The 25934-nt window shown below is 47.5% G+C and overlaps 1 protein-coding gene across 2 annotated transcripts in view; it reads left to right on the forward strand.

Annotated features, from left to right (window-relative positions):
- PCNX2 (pecanex 2) overlaps nt 1–25934 on the forward strand; it is a 454272-nt gene that overhangs the window by 275083 nt on the left and 153255 nt on the right. The window lies entirely within an intron of this gene.

Genomic DNA, 25934 nt, shown 5'->3' on the forward strand with positions numbered 1-25934 from the left:
GCTTTGATAGACTATGACGTTCTCCTTTATTCAAGTTGTCCTTCTGGACACATAGTATAGTCATCAATTCTTTTGAGACTCTTTTGTCTTTACAAAGGTATCTATTGCTGAACAGGTGGAAAAGGCAGGGAAGGTATTTGATTTTTCCTTAACCCCTTAAGGACGGAGGGTTTTTCGGCTAATTTCTCGCTCTCCAACTTCAAAAATCCATAACTTTTTCATTTTTACGTGAACAGACCTGTGTGAGGGCTTATTTTGTGCGTAACAAATTTTACTTTCCCGTAATGTTATGTATTTTAACATGCTGTGTACTGCGAAGCTGAAAAAAAATTCCAAATGTGGAAAAATTGAAAAAAAAACGCACGTGCGTCACGTTCTTGTGGGCTCAGTTTTTACGACTTTCACTCTTCGCTCCAAATAACACGCCTACTTTATTCTTTGGTTCGGTGCGATCGCGGTGATACCAAATTTATATAGGTTTTATTGTGTTTTAATACATTTTCAAAAATTAAACGAATGTGTACAAAAAAGAAAAAAAAATTTTTGCCATCTTCTGACGCTAATAACTTTTTCATACTTTGGCGCACGGAAATGTGTGAGGGGTCATTTTTTGCGAAATGAGGCGACGTTTTCATTGCTACCATTTTGAGGTCTGTGCGACATTTTGATCATTTTTTATTTCATTTTTTATGTTATGTAAAAAGGTGTAAAAGTCGCATTTCGGACATTTGGGCGCCATTTCCCGCCTCGGAGGTCACCACCGGCCGTAACCGTTTTCATATTTTGATAGATCGGGCATTTTGGGACGCGGCGATACCTAATATGTCTGTGATTTTTACTGTTTGTTATGTTTTATATCCGTTCTAGGGAAAGGGGGGTGATTTGAACTTTTAATATTTTATTAATTTTTTTTATTTTTTAAACTTTTTTTTTTCTTTTTTTTTTCACTATTTTTTAGACCATCTAGGGTACATTAACCCTAGATGATCAGATCGCTCCTACCATATACTGCAATACTACAGTATTGCAATATATGGCGTTTTTGCAGGTCTTACATTACAATGAGCCACTTGCTCATTGTAACGAACCTGCATAAACCATGTAGCCTCGTGTCAAGAGAAGACCCGAGGCTACCATGGTAACCGATCGCCGCCCCCCGATGACGTTCGGGGGCGTGGCGATCGAAAAAAAGATGGTGCGCCCGCGCGCCGCCGTCTTTTAAACGCCGCCCGCGACTTTGCGGGCGGCGTTTAGAGGGTTAATAGCCGCGATCGGTGCAAGCACCGACCGCGGTTATTAGCGGTGGGGGTTTTGTGCAAAATGCAAAAACCCCCACCTCTGTATGAAGAGGACTCAGCACGTGAGCCCTCTTCATACATCCCTTATACCTCTGCGCCGTAGAGCTACGGCGCAGAGCGTTAAGGGGTTAATGGATGAATGTAGTTTGTGTAGGTTACATTTTATGTTGACATCACTTACCTCTTGAGAGGTAAGTTGTTCATTGTAGAGTTCCTCAAGGGTGTTGACAGCCAGCGGATCCATATATGAGTTAAGCTTGGTATTGTCATCTTAAAATAGTAATTTCTACAAACAAGAATGTATAAAATGTTGTCCTAAATTCCACCAAGAATTTCACTTCATGTGAACAGTGTCCTGTTAATTTGCCACTTGGTCTGCATATATCATATGCATATCATATACATAGAGGCATTGTAAAGATACATGGTGGGAGAACACAAAAGAAAATGGATTCTGTTCCCTCATAATCCCCCCTTTGTGAATAATTTCAGATACTGCTCAGGTGGTACATTGACATGTTGTAGTCACAAATCCAGGACTTATCTAACTACTTCACCTGCTTCCCTCCTGAGCATCCTGAACATTACATCACAACACAATTCATGTAAATCCACTGTAAATGGGCAAAATCTCTACATCCTATTGGTTTATATCCTTATACATTTCACCCTACCAACCCTTAAGTACTATTAGACATAGTATACAGCACACACACTGTCACAGCTTTCTTTTGCATAGCCCATTAAAGACATTATGATCACAATCTTTCCCCAGTGATGCTGCAAGTGGTAAGAGTGACAATGTCCATAGCAGTATCGATATACACAGGTTCATGTTCCGCAGTCTCGGGTCCTGCGCTCTTCTTCAACTGTCGCAGTCTCCTTGTAATTTGTACTCGTGGATGTGTCACAGGTATTTGGAATGACCCTTCAAAAGACTCTTCAGGTGAGTCACTTCAGGACCATCTCATCACCTGGGTGCAGGTCCTGTGCTCTAGCTACTTTATCAGGTTCTGGAACTAAAACAGATACTTGGTTATGCAACCACGAAAAATGTTTCTGCAGGTTTTAGACACCCTACTAATTCTCTATGACACCTCTGGAAAACCTCAGGGAAATGTTCATCCATGGGGAAATTCTATAAAACAACCTCAGTAGGTGAAAAGCCTATTTAATCCCTAATGCTGTCATCAACTATATTACTATCCCAATAGAGATTTTTACTTTATCCCTCCCTTCTATAGTCTCTAGAATAAGTGGACTAACGTATTCATCAATCCCTGGCTGTAGTTTTTACAGTTGCTTTAGTTACAGGATAGGGTACAGATTACCCAGAAAAGAGGTCCACACACACAAGCACATGTTCATAGCTACTTACCTTTGGTAGCTGTATTTAGCCAATCTGCAACCTCTGGAAGGGGTAAAGCTGCTTCGGAGAATATATATGAGGGTTTTCACTACTCTCCCTACATTGTACTAAGCACATATAAACAAATTGTGTAAATGGACAGTAGCAAAAGTAAATCTAAGTGATACTCAATACTTATCCACCACGGAGAATATAGAGTCTTAGACTGGTGTCTCACCCTGAGGGAGCACTGAACCATCATAGGGTAAAAGGCCATTGGCAGACATTGCTTGTCACCTCTTTGCCATAGTGCACCTTCCATCTATTGGGTCCCAGTTTTACTCCAGTCTTGCTTCCTCACCTGCGAAGCCGGTTTCTATAAAGACAGCAGTCTAGATAACCCTACTGGGCTGACGAGGGTCATGGACTGTACTGATACAGGCTCCTTTCCCCTAGGCTTTCTACTAACCAGTATGGTCACTTCATGTATTATAGCTTTATAGGTTTTACCTTCTAGTATGGACCTTTATTGTAACACTAAGACCTCTATCGACTATAGACTAAGTCTCATAGTTATTGATTAACTTACTATATGAGGTTAGGAATCATAAGGAATCCCAAAAGAGTCACATTTCTGACCCTATGCCACTTTACCCCCCTCCATCAGTGCCTTCACCTCCGCCTCCTGTACAGACAGGTAGGTTAGGAGTGGTTGTGCTTTTGTTACCTCATGTTGTGTGACCACTGCACATTTAAGGCCTACAAAAAACTCAAAATGCAGATTAATGATATATTCAGTTTTGACATTTTAAAATGTAACTGGTTCATGTATCATTAAGATAATAGAAAATTTTAAATACAAGCTGTCTACCTCATGTCTCCCCCCATTTTGAATCTAGCGAAAGTAGTGGAGCTGGATTCAATGCAATACATCATAAAGAGGGCACATTATAATTATAATATGATACTTGTGAAAATCTTTCAACAAGCATCATAAAAGTGGCAAGCGATCCAACAGGATCTTCACATGAGATAATTATGTCATCCGCATAGAGGGCAATTATATATTCGGAATCCTTTATGCTTATCCCTTTTATATCTTTGTTCGATGTGATCGCCTGTGCAAAAGGTTCTATAAAAATATTGAATAAGAGGGGAGAGAGCAGACGCCGTTAGCAATCATAAATTTTTTGTAGCAAAACCCCAAACTACTTATGAAGGCCGAAGCGTCTTGATTAGAGATGAGCGAACACTAAAATGCTCGGGTACTCGTTATTCGAGACGAACTTTTCCCGATGCTCGAGTGCTCGTCTCGAATAACGAACCCCATTGAAGTCAATGGGAGACTCGAGCATTTTTCAAGGGGACCAAGGCTCTGCACAGGGAAGCTTGGCCAAACACCTGGGAACCTCAGAAAAGGATGGAAACACCACGGAAATGGACAGGAAACAGCAGGGGCAGCATGCATGGATGCCTCTGAGGCTGCTTAATCGCACCATTATGCCGAAATTATGGGCAACAGCATGGCCATGACAGAGTGACAGAATGAAGCTAGATAGCATGTAAAACATCCAATAATTGACCCTGACACTATAGGGGACGGCATGCAGAGGCAGAGGCAGCGGCAGCAGGCTAGAGAGTGGCATGGCGACATACCCTAATTGGACTCAGGCTTCAAACCAATGGGTGTCAGAGAGGAACCAAAGGAGGTGAGCAAGAAGCGCTCAAATAATATCGGTACATGATAAAAGTTTGCCAGTATATTTTGTGGATTACACAGCAGGGTGGCGACAAAGTTAACATGGAAGCCATGAAAACAACCCAAAATTCTGCCTGACACAGCTCGTTTGATAAGGGGACCATGTATGCTTACAGTTCATGCCAGTCGCTGCACTGGCTGCCAGTCTCCTTTCGAATACAGTTTAAAATAATAATAACCCTCATCCATAAAGCTCTGTATAATGCTGCACCCCCCTACCTCTCCTCTCTTATCTCAGTCTATCGCCCAACCCGTGCTCTTAGATCCGCCAGTGATCTTAGATTAACCTCTACCCTAGTGCGGACCTCCCACTCGCGTCTCCAAGACTTCTCTAGAGCTGCACCAATTCTATGGAATGCTCTGCCCTGGACTATCAGACTAATACCTAACCTCCAAAGTTTCAAACGTGCTCTTAAAACCCATTTCTTTAGGCAAGCCTATAACACTCATTAACTGCATGAAGTTTTAACTCTTCTACTAACCCGTCCTGTGTCGTCCTCCCATCTGTTATCCAGCAACCAACAGGCACCAGACTTCTCTGCAGTCCCACCCTGGACCTGGTATATAAGATGACGGCTGAGTGGTTCAAGCGACAGCAATTCCATTTATTATATTTTTTTCTATTCCCTAAGAAGAATGGCTTGACCATTAAATATTCTTTTACCTCGTGTTACCCCATCATCTTCATAAACCGTAAGCTCTGGCGAGCAGGGACCTCACTCCTGTTGTTCCATACAAATGTTGTGCTCTGTTACATTACATTTGTATTTGTTTCCTATGATTTGTAAAGCGCTACAGAATATGATGACGCTATATAAATAAAGATTATTATTATTATTATTATGGAGGCAGTGAACTAGTAGTAGATTAAAGGTGCTGCAACTATGTTAGTTGGATCTTGGGATGGAGCTGGCGCTCTGCAGCCAGGCGAGCTTTTGCCAATCCAAGCCCCTGTCTCTAGGCTACTCCCCAAACAGCACTTCTAAGAACCTTTTGTATAAGATCAAGTGTAGTAGCGTTCTTATAAGTTTAGGATATGCCGGGTGAGGGGAATGTAAACAGATGCGCAAGAAGCGCATGATGCGCATGGAGCTGGCGCTCCGCTGCCAGGCGAGCTTTCGCCAATTCAAGCCCCTGTCTCTAGGCTACTCCCCAAACAGCACTTCTAAGAACCTTTTGTATAAGATCAAGTGTAGTAGCGTTCTTATAAGTTTAGGATATGCCGGGTGAGGGGAATGTAAACAGATGCGCAAGAAGCGCATGATGCGCATGGAGCTGGCGCTCCGCTGCCAGGCGAGCTTTCGCCAATTCAAGCCCCTGTCTCTAGGCTACTCCCCAAACAGCACTTCTAAGAACCTTTTGTATAAGATCAAGTGTAGTAGCGTTCTTATAAGTTTAGGATATGCCGGGTGAGGGGAATGTAAACAGATGCGCAAGAAGCGCTGAAATAATATCCCTAAATGGTAAAAGTTTGCCAGTATATTTTGTGGATAACACAGCAGGGTGGCGACAAAGTTAACAACTTTGATGTGGAATCCATGAAAACAACCCAAATTTCTGCCTGACACACCTCGTTTGATAAAGGGACGATGTATGGAGGCAGCTATATGGACGACTTTTGGAGGTAGCAATGGAGACAACGTGTGGAGGCTGCTATGGAGACAATTTAATTTGGATAGTGCCTGTATGTGGCAGTCCCAAACATTTTTCAAACCAGAGGAGCAGGTAGGTGGCCCTCCAGTAAAATGGAATAGATTGAGTGCCTGTATGTGGCAGTCCCAAAAATGTTTCAAACCAGAGGAGCAGGTAGGTGGCCCTCCAGTAAAATGGAATAGATTGAGTGCCTGTATGTGGCAGTCCCAAAAATGTTTCAAACCAGAGGAGCAGGTAGGTGGCCCTGCAGTAAAATGGAATAGATTGAGTGCCTGTATGTGGCAGTCCCAAAAATTTTTCAAACCAGAGGAGCAGGTAGGTGGCCCTCCAGTAAAATGGAATAGATTGAGTGCCTGTATGTGGCAGTCCCAAAAATGTTTCAAACCAGAGGAGCAGGTAGGTGGCCCTGCAGTAAGATGGAATAGATTGAGTGCCTGTATGTGGCAGTCCCAAAAATGTTTCAAACCAGAGGAGCAGGTAGGTGGCCCTCCAGTAAAATGGAATAGATTGAGTGCCTGTATGTGGCAGTCCCAAAAATGTTTCAAACCAGAGGAGCAGGTAGGTGGCCCTGCAGTAAAATGGAATAGATTGAGTGCCTGTATGTGGCACTCACAAAAATTGTTTCAAACAGAGGACCGGGTAGGTGGCCCTCCAGAAAAATTAAATGCATGAAGTACTATAGCAAGAGCCAGTGGGCCCTGTCAAAAAATAGCCATTTTCCTCTGCTTTACTGTACAAAGAGGAGGAGAAGGAGGAAAATGAGGAGGAGGAGGAGTGGATCAATTATTCAGGTTGAGCTTCCTTCACCTGGTGGAGATTGGAAATTCTGAGAAATCCAGCCTTTATTCATTTTAATAAGCGTCAGCCTGTCAGCGCTGTCAGTCGACAGGCGTGTACGCTTATCGGTGATGATGCCACCAGCTGCACTGAAAACCCGCTCGGACAAGACGCTAGCGGCAGGGCAGGCAAGAACCTCCAAGGCGTACAGCGCCAGTTCGTGCCACATGTCCAGCTTTGAAACCCAGTAGTTGTAGGGAGCTGTGTGATCATTTAGGACGATGGTATGGTCAGCTACGTACTCCCTCACCATCTTTCTGTAAAGATCAGCCCTACTCTGCCGAGACTGGGGACAGGTGACAGTGTCTTGCTGGGGTGACATAAAGCTGGCAAAAGCCTTGTAAAGCGTACCCTTGCCAGTGCTGGACAAGCTGCCTGCTCGCCTACTCTCCCTCGCTACTTGTCCCGCAGAACTACGCACTCTGCCGCTAGCGCTGTCAGAAGGGAAATACTGTTTCAGCTTGTGCACCAGGGCCTGCTGGTATTCATGCATTCTCACACTCCTTTCCTCTGCAGGGATGAGAGTGGAAAGATTTTGCTTGTACCGTGGGTCCAGGAGAGTGAACACCCAGTAATCGGTGCTGGAATAAATTCTTTGAACGCGAGGGTCACGGGATAGGCAGCCTAGCATGAAATCTGCCATATGCGCCAGAGTACCAACGCGTAAGAATTCACTCCCCTCACTGGCCTGACTGTCCATTTCCTCCTCCTCCAACTCCTCCAACTCCTCTTCTTCTGCCCATACACGCTGAACAGTAAAGGACTCAACAATGGTCCCCTCTTGTGTCTCACCAACATTCTCCTCCTCTTCCTCCTCATCCTCCTCCACCTCCACCTCCTCCGATATGCGCTGAGAAACAGACCTGAGGGTGCTTTGGCTATCAACAAGGGAATATTCTTCCCCTGTCTCTTGTGACGAGCGCAAAGCTTCCGACTTCATGCTGACCAGAGAGTTTTTCAACAGGCCAAGCAGCGGGATGGTGAGGCTGATGATGGCGGCATCGCCACTGACCATCTGTGTTGACTCCTCAAAGTTACTCAGCACCTGACAGATATCAGACATCCACGTCCACTCCTCATTGTAGACTTGAGGAAGCTGACTGACCTGACTACCAGTTCTGGTGGAAGTTGACATCTGGCAGTCTACAATCGCTCTGCGCTGCTGGTAAACTCTGGATAACATGGTCAGTGTTGAATTCCACCTCGTGGGCACGTCGCACAACAGTCGGTGAGCGGGCAGTTGGAGGCGGCGCTGCGCTGCCCTGAGAGTGGCAGCATCTGGGCTGGACTTCCTGAAATGCGCACAGATGCGGCGCACCTTCGTGAGCAAATCAGACAGATTGGGGTATGTCTTGAGGAAACGCTGAACTATCAGATTTAACACATGGGCCAGGCATGGCACATGTGTCAGTCTGCCGAGTTGCAGAGCCGCCACCAGGTTACGGCCGTTGTCACACACAACCATTCCCGGCTTGAGGTTCAGCGGTGCCAGCCACAGATCAGTCTGCGCCGTGATGCCCTGTAATAGCTCTTGGGCGGTGTGCCTTTTGTCGCCTAGGCTCAGCAGTTTGAGCACCGCCTGCTGTCGCTTAGCGACGGCACTGCTGCTGTGCCTAGAGCTACCGACTGATGGCGCCGTGCCCACGGATGGTAGTTCGGAGGAGGAGGTGGAGGAGGGGTGGGAGGAGGAGGAGGCATAGTAGGCCTGAAACACCTGGACCGAGGTAGGCCCCGCAATCCTCGGCGTCGGCAGTATATGAGCAGCCCCAGTGTCAGACTCGGTCCCAGCCTCCACCAAGTTAACCCAATGTGCCGTCAGCGATATATAGTGGCCCTGCCCGGCAGCACTCGTCCACGTGTCCGTGGTCAGGTGGACCTTGTCAGAAACGGCGTTGGTCAGGGCACGGATGATGTTGTCTGACACGTGCTGGTGCAGGGCTGGGACGGCACATCGGGAAAAGTAGTGGCGGCTGGGGACCGAATACCGAGGGGCGGCCGCCGCCATGAGGTTGCGAAAGGCCTCGGTCTCTACTAGCCTATAGGGCAGCATCTCCAGGCTAAGCAATCTGGAGATGTGCACATTAAGGGCTTGGGCGTGCGGGTGGGTTGCACTATATTTGCGTTTCCGCTCCAGCGTCTGGGGTATGGAGAGCTGAACGCTGGTGGATGCTGTGGAGGATCGTGGAGGCGACGATGGGGTTTTTGTGGCAGGGTCCTGGGCAGGGGGCTGACTAGCAGCTGACACAGGGGAAGGAGCAGTGGTGTGCACGGCTGGAGGTGAACGGGCTTGTTGCCACTGAGTGGGGTGTTTAGCATTCATATGCCTGCGCATACTGGTGGTAGTTAAGCTAGTAGTGGTGGAACCCCTGCTGAGCCTGGTTTGGCAAATGTTGCACACCACAGTCCGTCGGTCATCCGGTGTTTCCTTAAAGAACCTCCAGACTTCTGAAGATCTAGCCCTCGCCGCAGGAGCCCTCGCCACGGGAGCTTCACTAGTTGACACATTTGGCGCTGATGCACCAGCTCTGGCCCTGCCTCTCCGTCTGGCCCCACCACTGCCTCTTCCAACCTGTTCTGGTCGAGGACTCTCCTCCGTCTCAGAAGCACTGTGTTCACCCGGCCTCTCAACCCAGCTTGGGTCTGTCACCTCATCATCCTCCGATCCCTCAGTCTGCTCCCCCCTCGGACTTCCTGCCCTGACAACAACTTCCCCACTGTCTGACAACCGTGTCTCCTCATCGTCGGACACCTCTTTACACACTTCCACTACGTCAAGAAGGTCATCATCACCCACAGACTGTGACTGTTGGAAAACCTGGGCATCGGAAAATTGCTCAGCAGCAACCGGACAAGTGGTTTGTGACTGTGGGAAGGGTCCAGAAAACAGTTCCTCAGAGTATGCCGGTTCAAATGCCAAATTTTCCTGGGAGGGGGCAGACTGGGGGGGAGGAGGCTGAGGTGCAGGAGCTGGAGGAGTGGCGATTTCGGTGACATGGGTGGACTGCGTGGAAGACTGACTGGTGGTGGACAAATTGCTCGAAGCATTGTCAGCAATCCACGACATCACCTGTTCGCACTGTTCTGGCCTCAACAGTGCTCTACCACGAGTCCCAGTAACTTCAGACATGAACCTAGGGAGTGTAGCTCTGCGGCGTTCCCCTGCTCCCTCATCAGCAGGTGGTGTCTCACCCCGCCCAGGACCACGGCCTCTGACCCCTGCAGTAGTTGGACGCCCACGTCCCCGCCCTCGTCCTCTACCCCTAGCCCTCGGGTTAAACATTTTTAAAATGAGAGTTATAACTTTATTTTTTTTTTTACTTTTTTTTGTTTTTTTTTGTGTTTTTTTTTTTTTTTTGTGTTTTTTGTTTTTTTTTGAGTTTTTAAAACCAAACAATGCTATCCTATTGCTATGGCTATTTTCTAGCCAAGTATCAAAGCACACTACTATGCCAGATGAGATGACACTGAGTTAGTGCCTAATTGAAATCCAACCCCTACTAAATTTTCCCACTTCGGTCTTTGCTATGGATATGTGCGTCACTAAGCGCAGAACACAGCGGTCGCAAGTCTCACTACAAATTGCTCAGAATTGGCTAGTACATGCACTGCAGAAAGTACAGCCACCAGCAGATCAACCAGAAATCAAATATATAGAACGCTACTGTATGCGTAAGTAAGCTCTTTGTATTCTCCTATGGCTATTTTCTAGCCAAGTATCAAAGCACACTACTATGCCAGATGAGATGACACTGAGTTAGTGCCTAATTGAAATCCAACCCCTACTAAATTTTCCCACTTCGGTCTTTGCTATGGATATGTGCGTCACTAAGCGCAGAACACAGCGGTCGCAAGTCTCACTACAAATTGCTCAGAATTGGCTAGTACATGCACTGCAGAAAGTACAGCCACCAGCAGATCAACCAGAAATCAAATATATAGAACGCTACTGTATGCGTAAGTAAGCTCTTTGTATTCTCCTATGGCTATTTTCTAGCCAAGTATCAAAGCACACTACTATGCCAGATGAGATGACACTGAGTTAGTGCCTAATTGAAATCCAACCCCTACTAAATTTTCCCACTTCGGTCTTTGCTATGGATATGTGCGTCACTAAGCGCAGAACACAGCGGTCGCAAGTCTCACTACAAATTGCTCAGAATTGGCTAGTACATGCACTGCAGAAAGTACAGCCACCAGCAGATCAACCAGAAATCAAATATATAGAACGCTACTGTATGCGTAAGTAAGCTCTTTGTATTCTCCTATGGCTATTTTCTAGCCAAGTATCAAAGCACACTACTATGCCAGATGAGATGACACTGAGTTAGTGCCTAATTGAAATCCAACCCCTACTAAATTTTCCCACTTCGGTCTTTGCTATGGATATGTGTGCCACTAAGAGCTAAACACAACGGTAGCAAGTCCCCCTGCTAATTCCTCACAAAATGGTACTAGATGCAAATTAAAATAAAAAAAGTAGAACGTTATTGTAGCCCTAAGAAGGGCTGTTGGGTTCTTTGAGAATCACTCCTGCCTAACAGTAAGCTAATAGAACACCCTAACGCTTTCCCTGACCAGCAGCAGCTCTCTCCCTAGCGGCATCCAGACACAGAATGATCCGAGCAGCGCGGGCAGCGGCTAGTCTATCCCAGGGTCACCTGATCTGGCCAGCCAACCACTGCTATCGACGTGTAAGGGTACCACGTCATGCTGGGTGGAGTGCAGAGTCTCCTGGCTTGTGATTGGCTCTGTTTCTGGCCGCCAAAAAGCAAAACGGCGGGAGCTGCCATTTTCTCGAGCGGGCGAAGTATTCGTCCGAGCAACGAGCAGTTTCGAGTACCCTAATGCTCGACCGAGCATCAAGCTCGGACGAGCATGTTCGCTCATCTCTAGTCTTGATGTATCCGGCTGCTCTGGAAGGTGCGCTGGCGTATGATAAACACTGCCTAATGTGTTTTGATCAGAAGAGTCTCTTTTATCTTTTTTTTCTAATTGGTTGCCATTGCAGCTTTTTCTAAGCATGACTTATCTCTGAAGATTTAGGTCATCACTAATGATGAGCAGTCCCATTCTAAATTTTATTAATATTTTCAGAACCAAAACCCAACCAGTAAATTGACAAGAGAGGAACCCAACCTCACAAAGTTCAGTGGGAACCAGAACTTTTCAGAAATGACTTTAAGAAATGGCTTGCCCAAGCTGGCCAGATCCAAGGCCTGAATATACAGGAATAAACATATTACACATGTGTCTAAACATGTACACAAGTTACACATATATACATATACACACAAAAGAGTAGAAATAAAACATACTCATTATTCATATTAAACATAAACTTTGAACACTTGCAGACATTTTATGAAGCACTGCTGGGTGAAGTGAAACAGAATGTTCTCTGCGCGCGTCTTGGTATTCAACTTCACCAGGTTTTGGTTTAAAATAGTTGTGGAAATTGACTGAAGACCCAAAGGAGATGCGGCACCACAGGAAAGATCAATATATGACACTGCACAGGCTGGACAGGGCCGATTATAGCCTTTTTTCTAACTCAGATGAAAATTGAAACCGCTGGACCGTGTCCTGCAGAGCATTGCACACAGGTGGGTCTGTGCTGTACCACTTTGCCTGTCAGTTAAAGCGTTTTTCACAGTCCTGTCAGGGTTGCGTGGAGTATGTCTAAAAGGAAAGTTTGGGTCCCCTCATCTCTAATCAGGACTTGCACCTTTTTTGCCGTACAAGTCCTTTACAAGACATTTACTTGAAACTGCATGGGATTATTTTTATAATTCATCAGCTAAACAGGACAGTTACTCCTGAGAGCGCAAAGCACAGTGAATTGGGGGTCAGTTGGACAGGTAAGAATAGAATATTCACTCATGACTCCAATACTCATATGAGACAACTAAATAAGGCATTTAATTAGATCATCATAACTAGAGATGGGCAAATCGATTGTAACGAATTGGAATTCGGTCCAAATTTTAGACAAATCCAAAGTTTATGGTGATTCGTGTGAACAAAGTTTTTTTCTTCTCCTTTATTACCAAAATCTGTGTGAGCACAACCTGTCACATGGGGCAGAGAACTCTAAGAAGAAGAAAGGAACACCCTCGATGACATGTGCAGAACTCTAAGCCAATCAGTGACCTGCAGGCTTATGTGATGTCACACAGCCCTATAAAAACAGGCAGCCATTTCCAATCTCTGCATTTCACGCTGCATGTTCTGTCTCCAGCTGCTTGTACTGTACTGTGCTGTAGTGATTTCTGCTCCAATCCCAGGGTGTCTGTTTTGGGGATCTGTATACCTCAAATTGCAGTTCTTTTTTGTTGCTGAAGTGAATAGGAAGAAATCTGTGTAAAATCCACATAGTTTCTGTAGTGATTTATGCGCCAATCCTAGGGTGTCCACTTTGGGGGATCTATATACCCCAAATTGCAGTTCATTTTTGTTGCTAAAATGAATAGGAAGAAATCTGTGTAAAATCCACTTAATTGCAGCAGTGATTTTTGCTCCAATTCCAGGGTGTCCGTTTTGAGGCATCTGTATACCCCAAATTGCTGGTCTTTTTGTTGCTGAAGTTAATGGCAAGAAATCTTTGTAAAATCCATGTAGTTGCAGCAGTGATTTTTGCTCCAATTCCAGGGTATCCGTTTTGGGGGATCTATATACTCCAAATTGCTGGTCTCTTTTGTTGCTGAAGTTAATAGCAAGAAATTTGTGTAAAATCCACATAGTTGCAGCAGTGATTTTGCTCCAATTCCAGGGTGTCCATTTTGTGGGATCTGTACACCCCAAATTTCAAGGTTTTTTTTGGTAGAAAAAGTAGAACTGTGTCAAATCAACATAGTTTACTAACCAGTATGTCAGACAGAGAGGTGGCAGGTGGAGCAGGCACAGGTCGCAGCACAGTAATGGGACGTTGCGGCAGGGGTGACTCTGTGAGGCCAGAACTGCTGTTGTCATCTAGCGGCAACCCAACGGTTGTCAATTGGTTGACTACGTCATCCACTTCCTCCCAAATGACATCTGACAACCCCATCCAAGAGTCTGTGGGTTCGTCAGATACAACCCTTAGTTGGCATGGCCCAGGAGCAGGTCAGCGGGGCTCCCCTGTCCTCAACCAGCCTCTGTCCTGTTCATTTCCCTCAGCCAGAGATCTACTAGGTGGCCTGGGCTCAGGGCCACTATACAGTGAGGATGAATTCTTTGAGGACAGTCAGCAGCTGCTTGGCAGTGAAGGGTTGGGGCAGACATCCACTGCTCTGTGCAGTAGGCGGGAAAGTAGAGAATGTGGAGAGTGGCACGAGAGGTTATGTTAGTTAGTTGGGCTGTATATACTAAGACCATTGAGGAGAATAGCAGTGTCAAGGAAACACAAATCGATGATGCCTGGGTGAACGTAGTCACACAGGGAGGAGCTGCTCCGCGTCATGCAAGAAGACATCAACCTGTGACTTTCTCTACAACAACTGCAAATCGGAACCATGGTGAGAGATAATGGGAGGAACATGGTGTCCGCTCTGCACCGTGGAGGGATGGTCCATGCAGCCTGCATGGTGCACGTGTTCAATCTGGTTGTCAACAGGTTCCTCAAGTCTTCCACCCATTTGCAAGACATTCTAAAAATGGTCAGGAAACTGACCATGCACTTCAGCCATTCTTACAAAGCCAAGCACACCCACCTCGAATTGCTGCGCCAGAACGGCCTCCCCCACCATAGTCTGATAATCGATGTTTCCACTCTTTGGATGAACAGAAAAAAGCCATTAATGATTTTTTGATGATGCAAGCGGAGCGGAGTACTCCCCTGTGTAACTTTGATGTCAGCCACTTGCAGATCATGAGGGACACCTGCCATTTGCTTAGGCTCTTTGATGAGGCCACGTTATTTTTCATTCGCCAGGATGGTGAATTTAGCAGCAGCCGCTTGGCTCTGGTCACTAAAATACAGTTTACCATCCACCAATACCCCCAAGTCCTTTTCAGCTCCAGTTTTACAAAGTATTTGACCGTTTAGAACATAATTATACTTTTTGTTTCCATGGCCCAAGTGCATAACTTTACATTTATCTACATTAAACCTCATCAACCATTTCTCTGCCCACTCCTCAAGCTTCCACAAATACCTCTGTAATGCTAAACTATCGACCTCAGTATTTATTACTTTACACAGCTTAGTATCATCTGCAAATATTGAAACTTGACTGTGTAAACCCACTACAAGGTCATTAATAAAAATATTAAAAAGAAGTGGCCCCAATACTGACCCCTGTGGCACGCCACTGGTAACATCAACCCAATCTGAGAATGTGCCATTAATGACCACCCTCTGTTTTCTATCACTTACCCAGATTTTCTCCTGTTCCCAGCAGTCTCATTTTATATACCAACCTTTTATGTGGCACGGTGTCAAATGCCTTTGAAAAGTCCAGATATACAACATCCACAGCGTCTCCCAGATCCAGTCTTTAACTTACCTCCTCGGAGAAACCAATCAGATTAGTCTGACAGGACCGATCTCTCATAAACCCATGCTGACGCTGGGTTATAAGGTTGTCAAGATGAATCAGGCGTGAATCGGCCAGGATTTCAACACACCAATGCCTTATGCATCAGATTAGATCAGCCATGACTAGAGATGAGCGAGCACTAAAATGCTCGGGTACTCGTTATTCGAGACGAACTTTTCCCGATGCTCGAGTGCTCGTCTCGAATAACGAGCCCTATTGAAGTCAATGGGAGACTCGAGCATTTTTCAAGGGGACCAAGGCTCTGCACAGGGAAGCTTGGCCAAACACCTGGGAACCTCAGAAAAGGATGGAAACACCATGGAAATGGACAGGAAACAGCAGGGGCAGCATGCATGGATGCCTCTGAGGCTGCTTAATCGCACCATTATGCCAAAATTATGGGCAACAGCATGGCCATGACAGAGTGACCGAATGAGGCTAGATAGCATCTAAAACATGCAATAATTGACCCTGACACTATAGGGGACGGCATGCAGAGGTAGCGGCAGCAGTGGCAGGCTAGAGAGTGTCATGGCGACATACCCTAAATGGACTCAGGCTTCACCAAAGGAGGTGAGCAAGAAGCGCTGAAATGATTTTCTATGTGAACAAAAGGTTGACGGTATATTTAGTCGATAACACAGCATGGTGGCGACATAGTGACCAAGTTCCATAACGTATCTGGTGAAACACCCGAAAAATGAGCCTGACACCGCTCTTTTGATAAGGGGACGACATGTGGAGGCAGCCATGGAGACGACTTCCATGATTAAGAGAGACAGTATGGGGAATTCATATTGCGCTGCTATGATTGCAACTTCAGGTCTCCAGCATGGCGGCGACAGATGGGCCGAGTTCCACTATGTGTCTGGTGAAACACCTGAAAATTCTGCCTGACACAGCTCGTTTGATAAGGATATGATGTGCTGCATATCCTCTCGTGCTCCAGCGTCTGGGGTATAGAGAGTTGAAAGTTGCGCATGGAGACATTGGTGGACCCTGTGGAGGATCGTGGAGGCAAAATGGACAGGAAACAGCAGGGGCAGCATGCATGGATGCCTCTGAGGCTGCCTAATCTTGGCATGGAGCTGGCGGTCCGCTGCCAGGCGAGCTTTCGCCTGTCCAAGCCCCTGTCTCTCGGCTTCTCCCCACCCAAAATGGGCCTGGGAGCCAGAAGCGTTTACTTTGAAAAAATTATAATTTTCAAAGCAGACCGGGTCGTTTTAATATTTCACCTAGGAATAATGGAATAGAATAGTGGTTCTATTTTTAATAGTTTTTTCAGAAATGGTTCCATGATTAAGAGTGACAGTATGGGGCATCCATATTGCGCTGCTATGATTGCAACTTCAGGTCTCCAGCATGGCGGCGACAGATGGGCCGAGTTCCGCTATGTATCTGGTGAAACACCTGAAAATTCTGCCTGACACAGCTCGTTTGATAAGGGGACGATGTATGGAGGCAGTGAAATAGTAGTAGATTACAGGTGCTGCAGTTAAAACTATGTTAGTTGGATCTTGGGATGGAGCTGGCGCTCCGCTGCAAGGCGAGCTTTCGCCAATCCAAGCCCCTGTCTCTCGGCTACTCCCCAAACAGCACTTCTAAGAACCTTTTGTATAAGATCAAGTGTAGTAGTGTTCTTATAAGTTTGGGTTATGGCGGGTGAGGGGAATGTAAACAGATGCGCAAGAAGCGCTGAAATAATATCGGTAAAAGATAAGTTTGCCAGTATATTTTGTGGATTACACAGCAGGGTAGCGACAAAGTTAACAAGTTTGATGTGGAAGCCATGAAAACAACCCAAAATTCTGCCTGACACAGCTCGTTTGATAAGGGGACCATGTATGGAGGCAGCTACATAGACGACTTTTGGAGGCAGCTATGGCGATGACGTGTGGAGGCAGCAATGGAGACAACGTGTGGAGGCAGCTAAAAAGACGACGTGTGGAGGCTGCTATGGAGACAATTTAATTTGGATAGTGCCTGTATGTGGCAGTCCAAAAAAGTTTTCAAACCAGAGGAGCAGGTAGGTGGTCCTCCAGAAAAATTAAATATATAGAGTACTATAGCTAGAGCCAGTTGGCCCTGGCAAAAAATAGCCAGTTTTCTTTGCTTTAGTGTACAAAGAGGAGGAGAAGGAGGAAAATGAGGAGGAGTGCATACATTATTCAGGTTGAGCTTCCTTCACCTGGTGGAGAATGAAAATCCTGAGAAATCCAGGCTTTATTCATCTTGATAAGCGTCAGCCTGTCAGCGCTGTCAGTTGACAGGCATGTACGCTTATCGGTGATGATGCCTCCAGCTGCACTGAAAACCCGCTCTGACATCATGCTAGCGGCAGGGCAGGCAAAAACCTCCAAGGTGTACATCGCCAGTTCGTGCCACATGTCCAGCTATGAAACCCAGTAGTTGTAGGGAGCTGTGTGATCATTTAGGACAATGGTATGGTCAGCTACGTACTCCCTCACCATCTTTCTGTAAAGATCAGCCCTACTCTGGCGAGACTGGGGACAGGTGACAGTGTCTTGCTGGGGTGACATAAAACTGGAAAAGGCCTTGTAAAGCGTACCCCTGCCAGTGCTGAACAAGCTGCCTGCTCGCCTACTCTCCCTCGCTACTTGTCCCGCAGAAGTACGCCCTCTGCCGCTAGCGCTGTCAGAAGGGAAATACTGTTTCAGCTTGTGCACCAGGGCCTGCTGGTATTCATGCATTCTCACACTCCTTTCCTCTCCAGGGATGAGAGTGGAAAGATTTTGCTTGTACCGTGGGTCCAGGAGAGTGAATACCCAGTAATCGGTGCTGGAATAAATTCTTTGAACACGAAGTTCAAGAGATAGGCAGCCTAGCATGAAATCTGCCATATGCGAAAGAGTCCCAACGCGCAAGAATTCACTCCGCTCACTGGCCTGACTCTCCATTTCCTCCTCCTCCAACTCCTCCAACTCCTCTTCTTCTGCCCATACACGCTGAACAGTGAAGGACTGAACAATGGTCCCCTCTTCTGTCTCGCCAACATTCTCCTCCTCTTCCTCCTCATCCTCCTCCACCTCCTCCGATATGCGCTGAGAAACAGACCTGAGGGTGCTTTGGCTATCAACAAGGGAATCTTCTTCCCCCGTCTCTTGTGACGAGCGCAAAGCTTCCGACTTCATGCTGACCAGAGAGTTTTTCAACAAGCCAAGCAGCGGGATGGTGAGGCTGATGATGGCGGCATCGCCACTGACCATCTGTATTGACTCCTCAAAGTTAAGAGGAGTCAATACAGAATAGTGGTTCTATTTTCTATTTTTAATAGTTTTTTCAGAAATGGTTCCATGATTAAGAGTGACAGTATGGGGCATCCATATTGCGCTGCTATGATTGCAACTTCAGGTCTCCAGCATGGCGGCGACAGATGGGCCGAGTTCCGCTATGTATCTGGTGAAACACCTGAAAATTCTGCCTGACACAGCTCGTTTGATAAGGGGACGATGTATGGAGGCAGTGAAATAGTAGTAGATTACAGGTGCTGCAGTTAAAACTATGTTAGTTGGATCTTGGGATGGAGCTGGCGCTCCGCTGCAAGGCGAGCTTTCGCCAATCCAAGCCCCTGTCTCTCGGCTACTCCCCAAACAGCACTTCTAAGAACCTTTTGTATAAGATCAAGTGTAGTAGTGTTCTTATAAGTTTGGGTTATGGCGGGTGAGGGGAATGTAAACAGATGCGCAAGAAGCGCTGAAATAATATCGGTAAAAGATAAAAGTTTGCCAGCAAAGTTACTCAGCACCTGACAGATATCAGACATCCACTTCCACTCCTCATTGTAGACTTGAGGAAGCTGACTGACCTGACTACCAGTTCTGGTGGAAGTTGACATCTGGCAGTCTACAATCGCTCTGCGCTGCTGGTAAACTCTGGATAACATGGTTAATGTTGAATTCCACCTCGTGGGCACGTCGCACAACAGTCGGTGAGCGGGCAGTTGGAAGCGGCGCTGCGCTGCCCTGAGAGTGGCAGCATCTGTGCTGGACTTCCTGAAATGTGCACAGATGCAGCGCACCTTCGTGAGCAAATCAGACAGATTGGGGTATGTCTTGAGGAAACGCTGAACTATGAGATTTAACAAATGGGCCAGGCATGGCACATGGGTCAGTCTGCCGAGTTGCAGAGCCACCACCAGGTTACGGCCGTTGTTACACACAACCATGCCTGGCTTCAGGTTCAGCGGTGCCAGCCACAGATCAGTCTGCGCCGTGATGCCCTGTATTAGCTCTTGGGCGGTGTGCCTTTTATGGCCTAGACTCAGCAGTTTGAGCACCGCCTGCTGTCGCTTAGCGATGGCACTGCTGCTGTGCCTAGAGCTACCGACTGATGGCGCCATGCCCACGGATGGTAATTCAAGGAGGAGGTGGAGGAGGGGTGGGAGGAGACCTGGACCGAGGTAGGCCCCGCAATCCTCGGTGTCGGCAGTATATGACCAGCCCCAGGGTCAGACTTGGTCCCAGCCTCCACCAAGTTAACCCAATGTGCCGTCAGCGATATATAGTGGCCCTGCCCGGCAGCACTCGTCCACGTGTCCGTGGTCAGGTGGACCTTGTCAGAAACGGCGTTGGTCAGGGCACGGATGATGTTGTCTGACACGTGCTTGTGCAGGGCTGAGGCGGCTCATCAGGAAAAGTAGTGGTGGCTGGGGACCGAATACCGAGGGGCGGCCGCCGCCATGAGGTTTCGAAAGGCCTCGGTCTCTGCCAGCCTATAGGGCAGCATCTCCAGGCTAAGCAGTTTGGAGATGTGGACCTTGAGGGCTTGGGCGTGTGGGTGGGTTGCACTATACTTCCTTTTGCGCTCCAGCGTCTGGGGTATGGAGAGCTGAACGCTGGTGGATGCTGTGGAGGATCGTGGAGGCGAAGATGGGGTTTTCGCACGGGAGGTGTTTGGGCCGGGGTCCTGGGCAGGGGGCTGACTAGCAGATGACACAGGGGAAGGAGCAGTGGTGTGCCCGGCCGGAGGTGAACGGGCTTGGTGCCATTGAGTGGGGTATTTAGCATTCATATGCCTGTGCATACTGGTGGTAGTTAAGCTAGTAGTGGTGGAACCCCTGCCGATCCTGGTTTGGCACAGGTTGCACACCACAGTCCGTCGGTCATCCGGTGTTTCTTTAAAGAACCTCCAGACTTCTGAAAATCTAGCCCTCGCCACGGGAGCTTGACTACGTGAAACATTTGGCACTAAAGCACCAGCTCTGGCCCTGCCTCTCTGTCTGGCCCCACCACTGCCTCTTCCAACCTGTTTTCGTCGAGGACTCTCCTCCGTCTCAGAAGCACTGTGTTCACCCGGCCTATCAACCCAGCTTGGGTCTGTCACCTCATCATCCTCCGATCCCTCAGTCTGCTCCCCCCTTGGACTTCCTGCCCTGACAACAACTTCACCACTGTCTGACAACCATGTCTTCTCATCGTCCGACACCTCTTTACACACTTCTTCCACTTCGTCAATAATGTCATCATCACCCACAGACTGCGACTGGTGGAAAACCTGGGCATCGGAAAATAGCTCAGCAGCAACCGGACAAGTGGTTTGTGACTGTAGGAAGGGTCCAGAAAACAGTTCCTCAGAGTATGCCGGTTCAAATGCAAAATTTTCCTGGGAAGGGGCAGACTGGGGGGAAGGAGGCTGAGGTGGATAAGCTGGAGGAGTGCTGATTTCGGTGACATGGGTGGACTGCGTGGAAGACTGACTGGTGGATAAATGGCTAGAAGCATTGACCGCAATCCACGACATCACCTCTTCGCACTGTTCTGGCCTCAACAGTGCTCTACCACGAGTCCCAGTAACTTGAGACATGATGAACCTAGGGAGTGTAGCTCTGCGGCGTTTCCCTGCTCCCTCATCAGCAGGTGGTGTCTCACCCCGCCCAGGACCACGGCCTCTGACCCCTGCAGTAGTTGGACGCCCACGTCCACGCCCTCGTCCTCTACCCCTTGCCCTCGGGTTAAACATTTTCAAAATTAAAGTGTAAACTTTTTGTAAATTTAGTAAATTTTTTTTTTGTGTTTTTTTTGTTTTTTTGTTTTTTAAACAAAACGATGCTATCCTATTGCTATGGCTAGTTTCTAACCTACACTGACAGCACACAACTGGATTTTGTGCTGTGCCTTATGACTTTGAGTTATAAAAAGAAATAAACGTAAAAAAAAATAAATCAGAAGACTGTGCCTAAATCAAATGAAACCCCTAATAAATTGTCCCACTTCGGTGTTTGAGGTGGATATGTGTGTCACTAAGAGCTAAACACAACGGTCGCAAGTCTCCCTGCAAATTCCTCACAATATGGTACTAGCTGCACTATTAGTGCCAGCAAGCCCAGCCACAAGCAAACCAAAAAAAAGTAAAATATAACGCTATTGTAGGCCTAAGTAAGCCGTTGGGGTTCTCCTATGTCTATTTTCTAGCCTACACTGAAATCACACTGCTTTGCCAGATTACTTTGAGTTATAAAAAGAAATAAATGTAAAAAAAAAAAAATAAGCAGACTGTGCCTAATTCAAATCAAACCCCTAATAAATTGTCCCACTTGGGTTTTTGAGGTGGATATGTGTGTCACTAAGAGCTAAACACAACGGTCGCAAGTCTCCCAGCAAATTCCTCACAATATGGTACTAGCTGCACTACTAGTGGCAGCAAGCCCAGCCACAAGCAAACCAAAAAAAAGTAAATATATAACGTTATTGTAGGCCTAAGTAAGCCGTTTGGGTTCTCCTATGGCCATTTTCTAGCCTACACTGAAAGCACACTGCTATGCCAGATGACTTTGAGTTATAAAAAAAAATAAACGTAAAAAAAAAAGAAATCAGCAGACTGTGCTATAACGCTGGAGCGCAAAATGAAGTATAGTGCAACGCACCCACAGGCCCAAGCCCTCAACGTCCACATCTCCAGATTACTTAGCCTGGAGATGCTGCCCTATAGGCTGGTAAAGACCGAGGCCTTTCGCAACCTCATGGCGACGGCCGCACCTCGGTATTCGGTCCCCAGCCGCCACTACTTTTCCCGATGTGCTGTCCCAGCCCTTCATCAGCACGTGTCAAACAACATCATCTGTGCCCTGACCAACGCCGTTTCTGACAAGGTCCACCTGACCACGGACACGTGGACGAGTGCTGCCGGGCAGGGCCACTATATATCGCTGACGGCACATTGGGTTAACTTGGTGGAGGCTGGGACCGAGTCTGACCCTGCGGCTGGTCATATACTGCCGACCCCGAGGAATGCGGGGCCTACCTCGGTCCAGGTCTCTCAGGCCTACTATGCCTCTTCCTCCTCCCACCCCTCCTCCGAATTACCATCCGTGGGCATGGCGCCATCAGTCGGTAGCTCTAGGCACAGCAGCAGTGCCATCGCTAAGCGACAGCAGGCGGTGCTCAAACTGCTGAGCCTAGGCCATAAAAGGCACACCGCCCAAGAGCTATTACAGGGCATCACTGATCTGTGGCTGGCACCGCTGAACCTGAAGCCAGGCATGGTTGTGTGTGACAACGGCCGTAACCTGGTGGCGGCTCTGCAACTCGGCAGACTGACAGATGTGCCATGACTGGCCCATGTGTTAAATCTCATAGTTCAGCGTTTCCTCAAGACATACCCCAATCTGTCTGATTTGCTCACGAAGGTGCGCCGCATCTGTGCACATTTCAAGAAGTCCAGCACAGATGCTGCCACTCTCCAACTGCCCGCTCACCGACTGTTGTGCGACGTGCCCACGAGGTGGAATTCAACATTAACCATGTTATCCAGAGTTTACCAGCAGCGCAGAGCGATTGTAGACTGCCAGATGTCAACTTCCACCAGAACTGGTAGTCAGGTCAGTCAGCTTCCTCAAGTCTACAATGAGGAGTGGAAGTGGATGTCTGATATCTGTCAGGTGCTGAGTAACTTTGAGGAGTCAATACAGATGGTCAGTGGCGATGCCGCCATCATCAGCCTCACCATCCCGCTGCTTGGCCTGTTGAAAAACTCTCTGGTCAGCATGAAGTCGGAAGCTTTGCGCTCGTCACGGGGGAAGAAGATTCCCTTGTTGATAGCCAAAGCACCCTCAGGTCTGTTTCTCAGCGCATATCGGAGGAGGTGGAGGATGAGGAGGAAGAAGAGGAGCAGAATGTTGGCGAGACAGAAGAGGGGACCATTGTTCAGTCCTTCACTGTTCAACATATATGGGCAGAAGAAGAGGAGTTGGAGGAGGAGGAAATGGAGAGTCAGGCCAGTGAGCGGAGTGAATTCTTGCGCGTCGGTACTCTGGCGCATATGGCAGATTTCATGCTAGGCTGCCTATCCCGTGACCCACGCGTTCAAAGAATTTATTCCAGCACCGATTACTGGGTATTCACTCTCTTGGACCCAAGGTACGAGCAAAATCTTTCCACTCTCATCCCTGGAGAGGAAAGGAGTGTGAGAATGCATGAATACCAGCAGGCCCTGGTGCACAAGCTGAAACAGTATTTCCCTTCTGACAGCGCTAGCGGCAGAGGGCGTACTTCTGCGGGACAAGTAGCGAGGGAGAGTAGGCGAGCTTGTCTAGCACTGGCAGGGGTACCCTTTACAAGGCCAGTTTTATGTCACCCCAGCAAGACACTGTCACCTGTCCCCAGTCTCGGCAGAGTAGGACTGATCTTTACAGAAAGATGGTGAGGGAATACGTAGCTGACCATACCATCGTCCTAAATGATCATACAGCTCCCTACAACTACTGGGTTTCAAAGCTGGACATGTGGCACGAACTGGCGCTGTACGCCTTGAAGGGTCTTGCCTGCCCTGCCGCTAGCGTGTTGTCCGAGCGGGTTTTCAGTGCAGCTGGTGGCATCATCACTGATAAGCGTACACGCCTGTCGACTGACAGCGCTGACAGGCTGACGTTTATCAAGATGAAGAAAGACTGGATTTCTCAGGATTTCCATTCTCCACCAGGTGAAGGAAGCTCAACCTGAATAATTTATGCACTCCTCCTCCTCATTTTCCTCCTTCTCCTCCTCTTTGTACACTAAAGCAGAGGAAACTGGCTATTTTTTGCCAGGGCCAACTGGCTCTAGCTATAGTACTCTATGTATTTAATTTTTCTGGAGGGCCACCTACCCGGTCCTCTGTTTTAAACAATTTTTGGGAGTGCCACATACAGGCACTCAATCTATTTAATTTTTCTGGAGGACCACCTATCTGCTCCTCTGGTTTGAAAACTTTTTTGGACTGCCACATACAGGCACTCAATCTATTTCATTTTTCTGGAGGGCCACCTACCTGCTCCCCTGGTTTGAAAACTTTTTTGGACTGCCACATACTGGCACTATCCAAATTAAATTGTCTCCATAGCAGCCTCCACACGTCGTCTTTTTAGCTGCCTCCACACGTTGTCTCCATTGCTACCTCCACACGTCATCTCCATAGCTGCCTCCAAAAGTCGTCCATATAGCTGCCTCCATACATCGTCCCCTTAGCAAACGAGCTGTGTCAGGCAGAATTTTGGGTTGTTTTCATGGCTTCCACTTCAAACTTGTTAACTTTGTCGCCACCCTGCTGTGTTATCCACAAAATATACTGGCAAACTTTTATTATTTACCGATATTATTTCAGCGCTTCTTGCACATCTGTTTACATTCCCCTCACCCGCCATAACCCAAACTTATAAGAACAATACTACAATTGATCTTATACAAAAGGTTCTTAAAAGTGCTGTTTGGGGAGGAGCCGAGAGACAGGGGCTTGGACAGGCGAAAGCTCGCCTGGCAGCGGACCGTCAGCTCCATCCCAAGATCCAACTAACATAGTTTTAACTGCAGCACCTTTAATCTACTACTACTTCACTGCCTCCATACATCGTCCCCTTATCACACGAGCTGTGTCAGGCAGAATTTTCAGGTGTTTCACCAGATACATGCTTTGAAAATTATAATTTTTTCAAAATAAACGCTTCTGGCGCCCAGGCCCATTTTGGGTGGGGAGGAGCCGAGAGACAGGGGCTTGGACAGGCGATAGCTCGCCTGGCAGCGGACCGCCAGCTCCATCCCAAGATTAGGCAGCCTCAGAGGCATCCATGCATGCTGCCCCTGCTGTTTCCTGTCCATTTTGCCTCCACGATCCTCCACAGCGTCCACCAATGTCTCCATGCGCAACTTTCAACTCTTTATACCCCAGACGCTGGAGCACGAGAGGATATGCAGCACATCATCCCCTTATCAAACGAGCTGTGTCAGGCAGAATTTTCAGGTGTTTCACCAGATACATAGTGGAACTCGGCCCATCTGTCGCCGCCATGCTGGAGACCTGAAGTTGCAATCATAGCAGCACAATATGGATGCCCCATACTGTCGCTCTTAATCATGGAAGTCGTCTCCATGGCTGCTCCAACTTGGTCACTATGTCGCCACCATGCTGTGTTATCGACTAAATATACCGTCAACCTTTTGTTGACATAGGAAATCATTTCAGCGCTTCTTGCTCACCTCCTTTGGTTCCTCTCTGCCACCCATTGGTTTGAAGCCTGAGTCCATTTAGGGTAT

This window comes from Engystomops pustulosus, chromosome 3 (assembly GCF_040894005.1).
Source record: "Engystomops pustulosus chromosome 3, aEngPut4.maternal, whole genome shotgun sequence".
Lineage (NCBI taxonomy): Eukaryota > Metazoa > Chordata > Amphibia > Anura > Leptodactylidae > Engystomops > Engystomops pustulosus.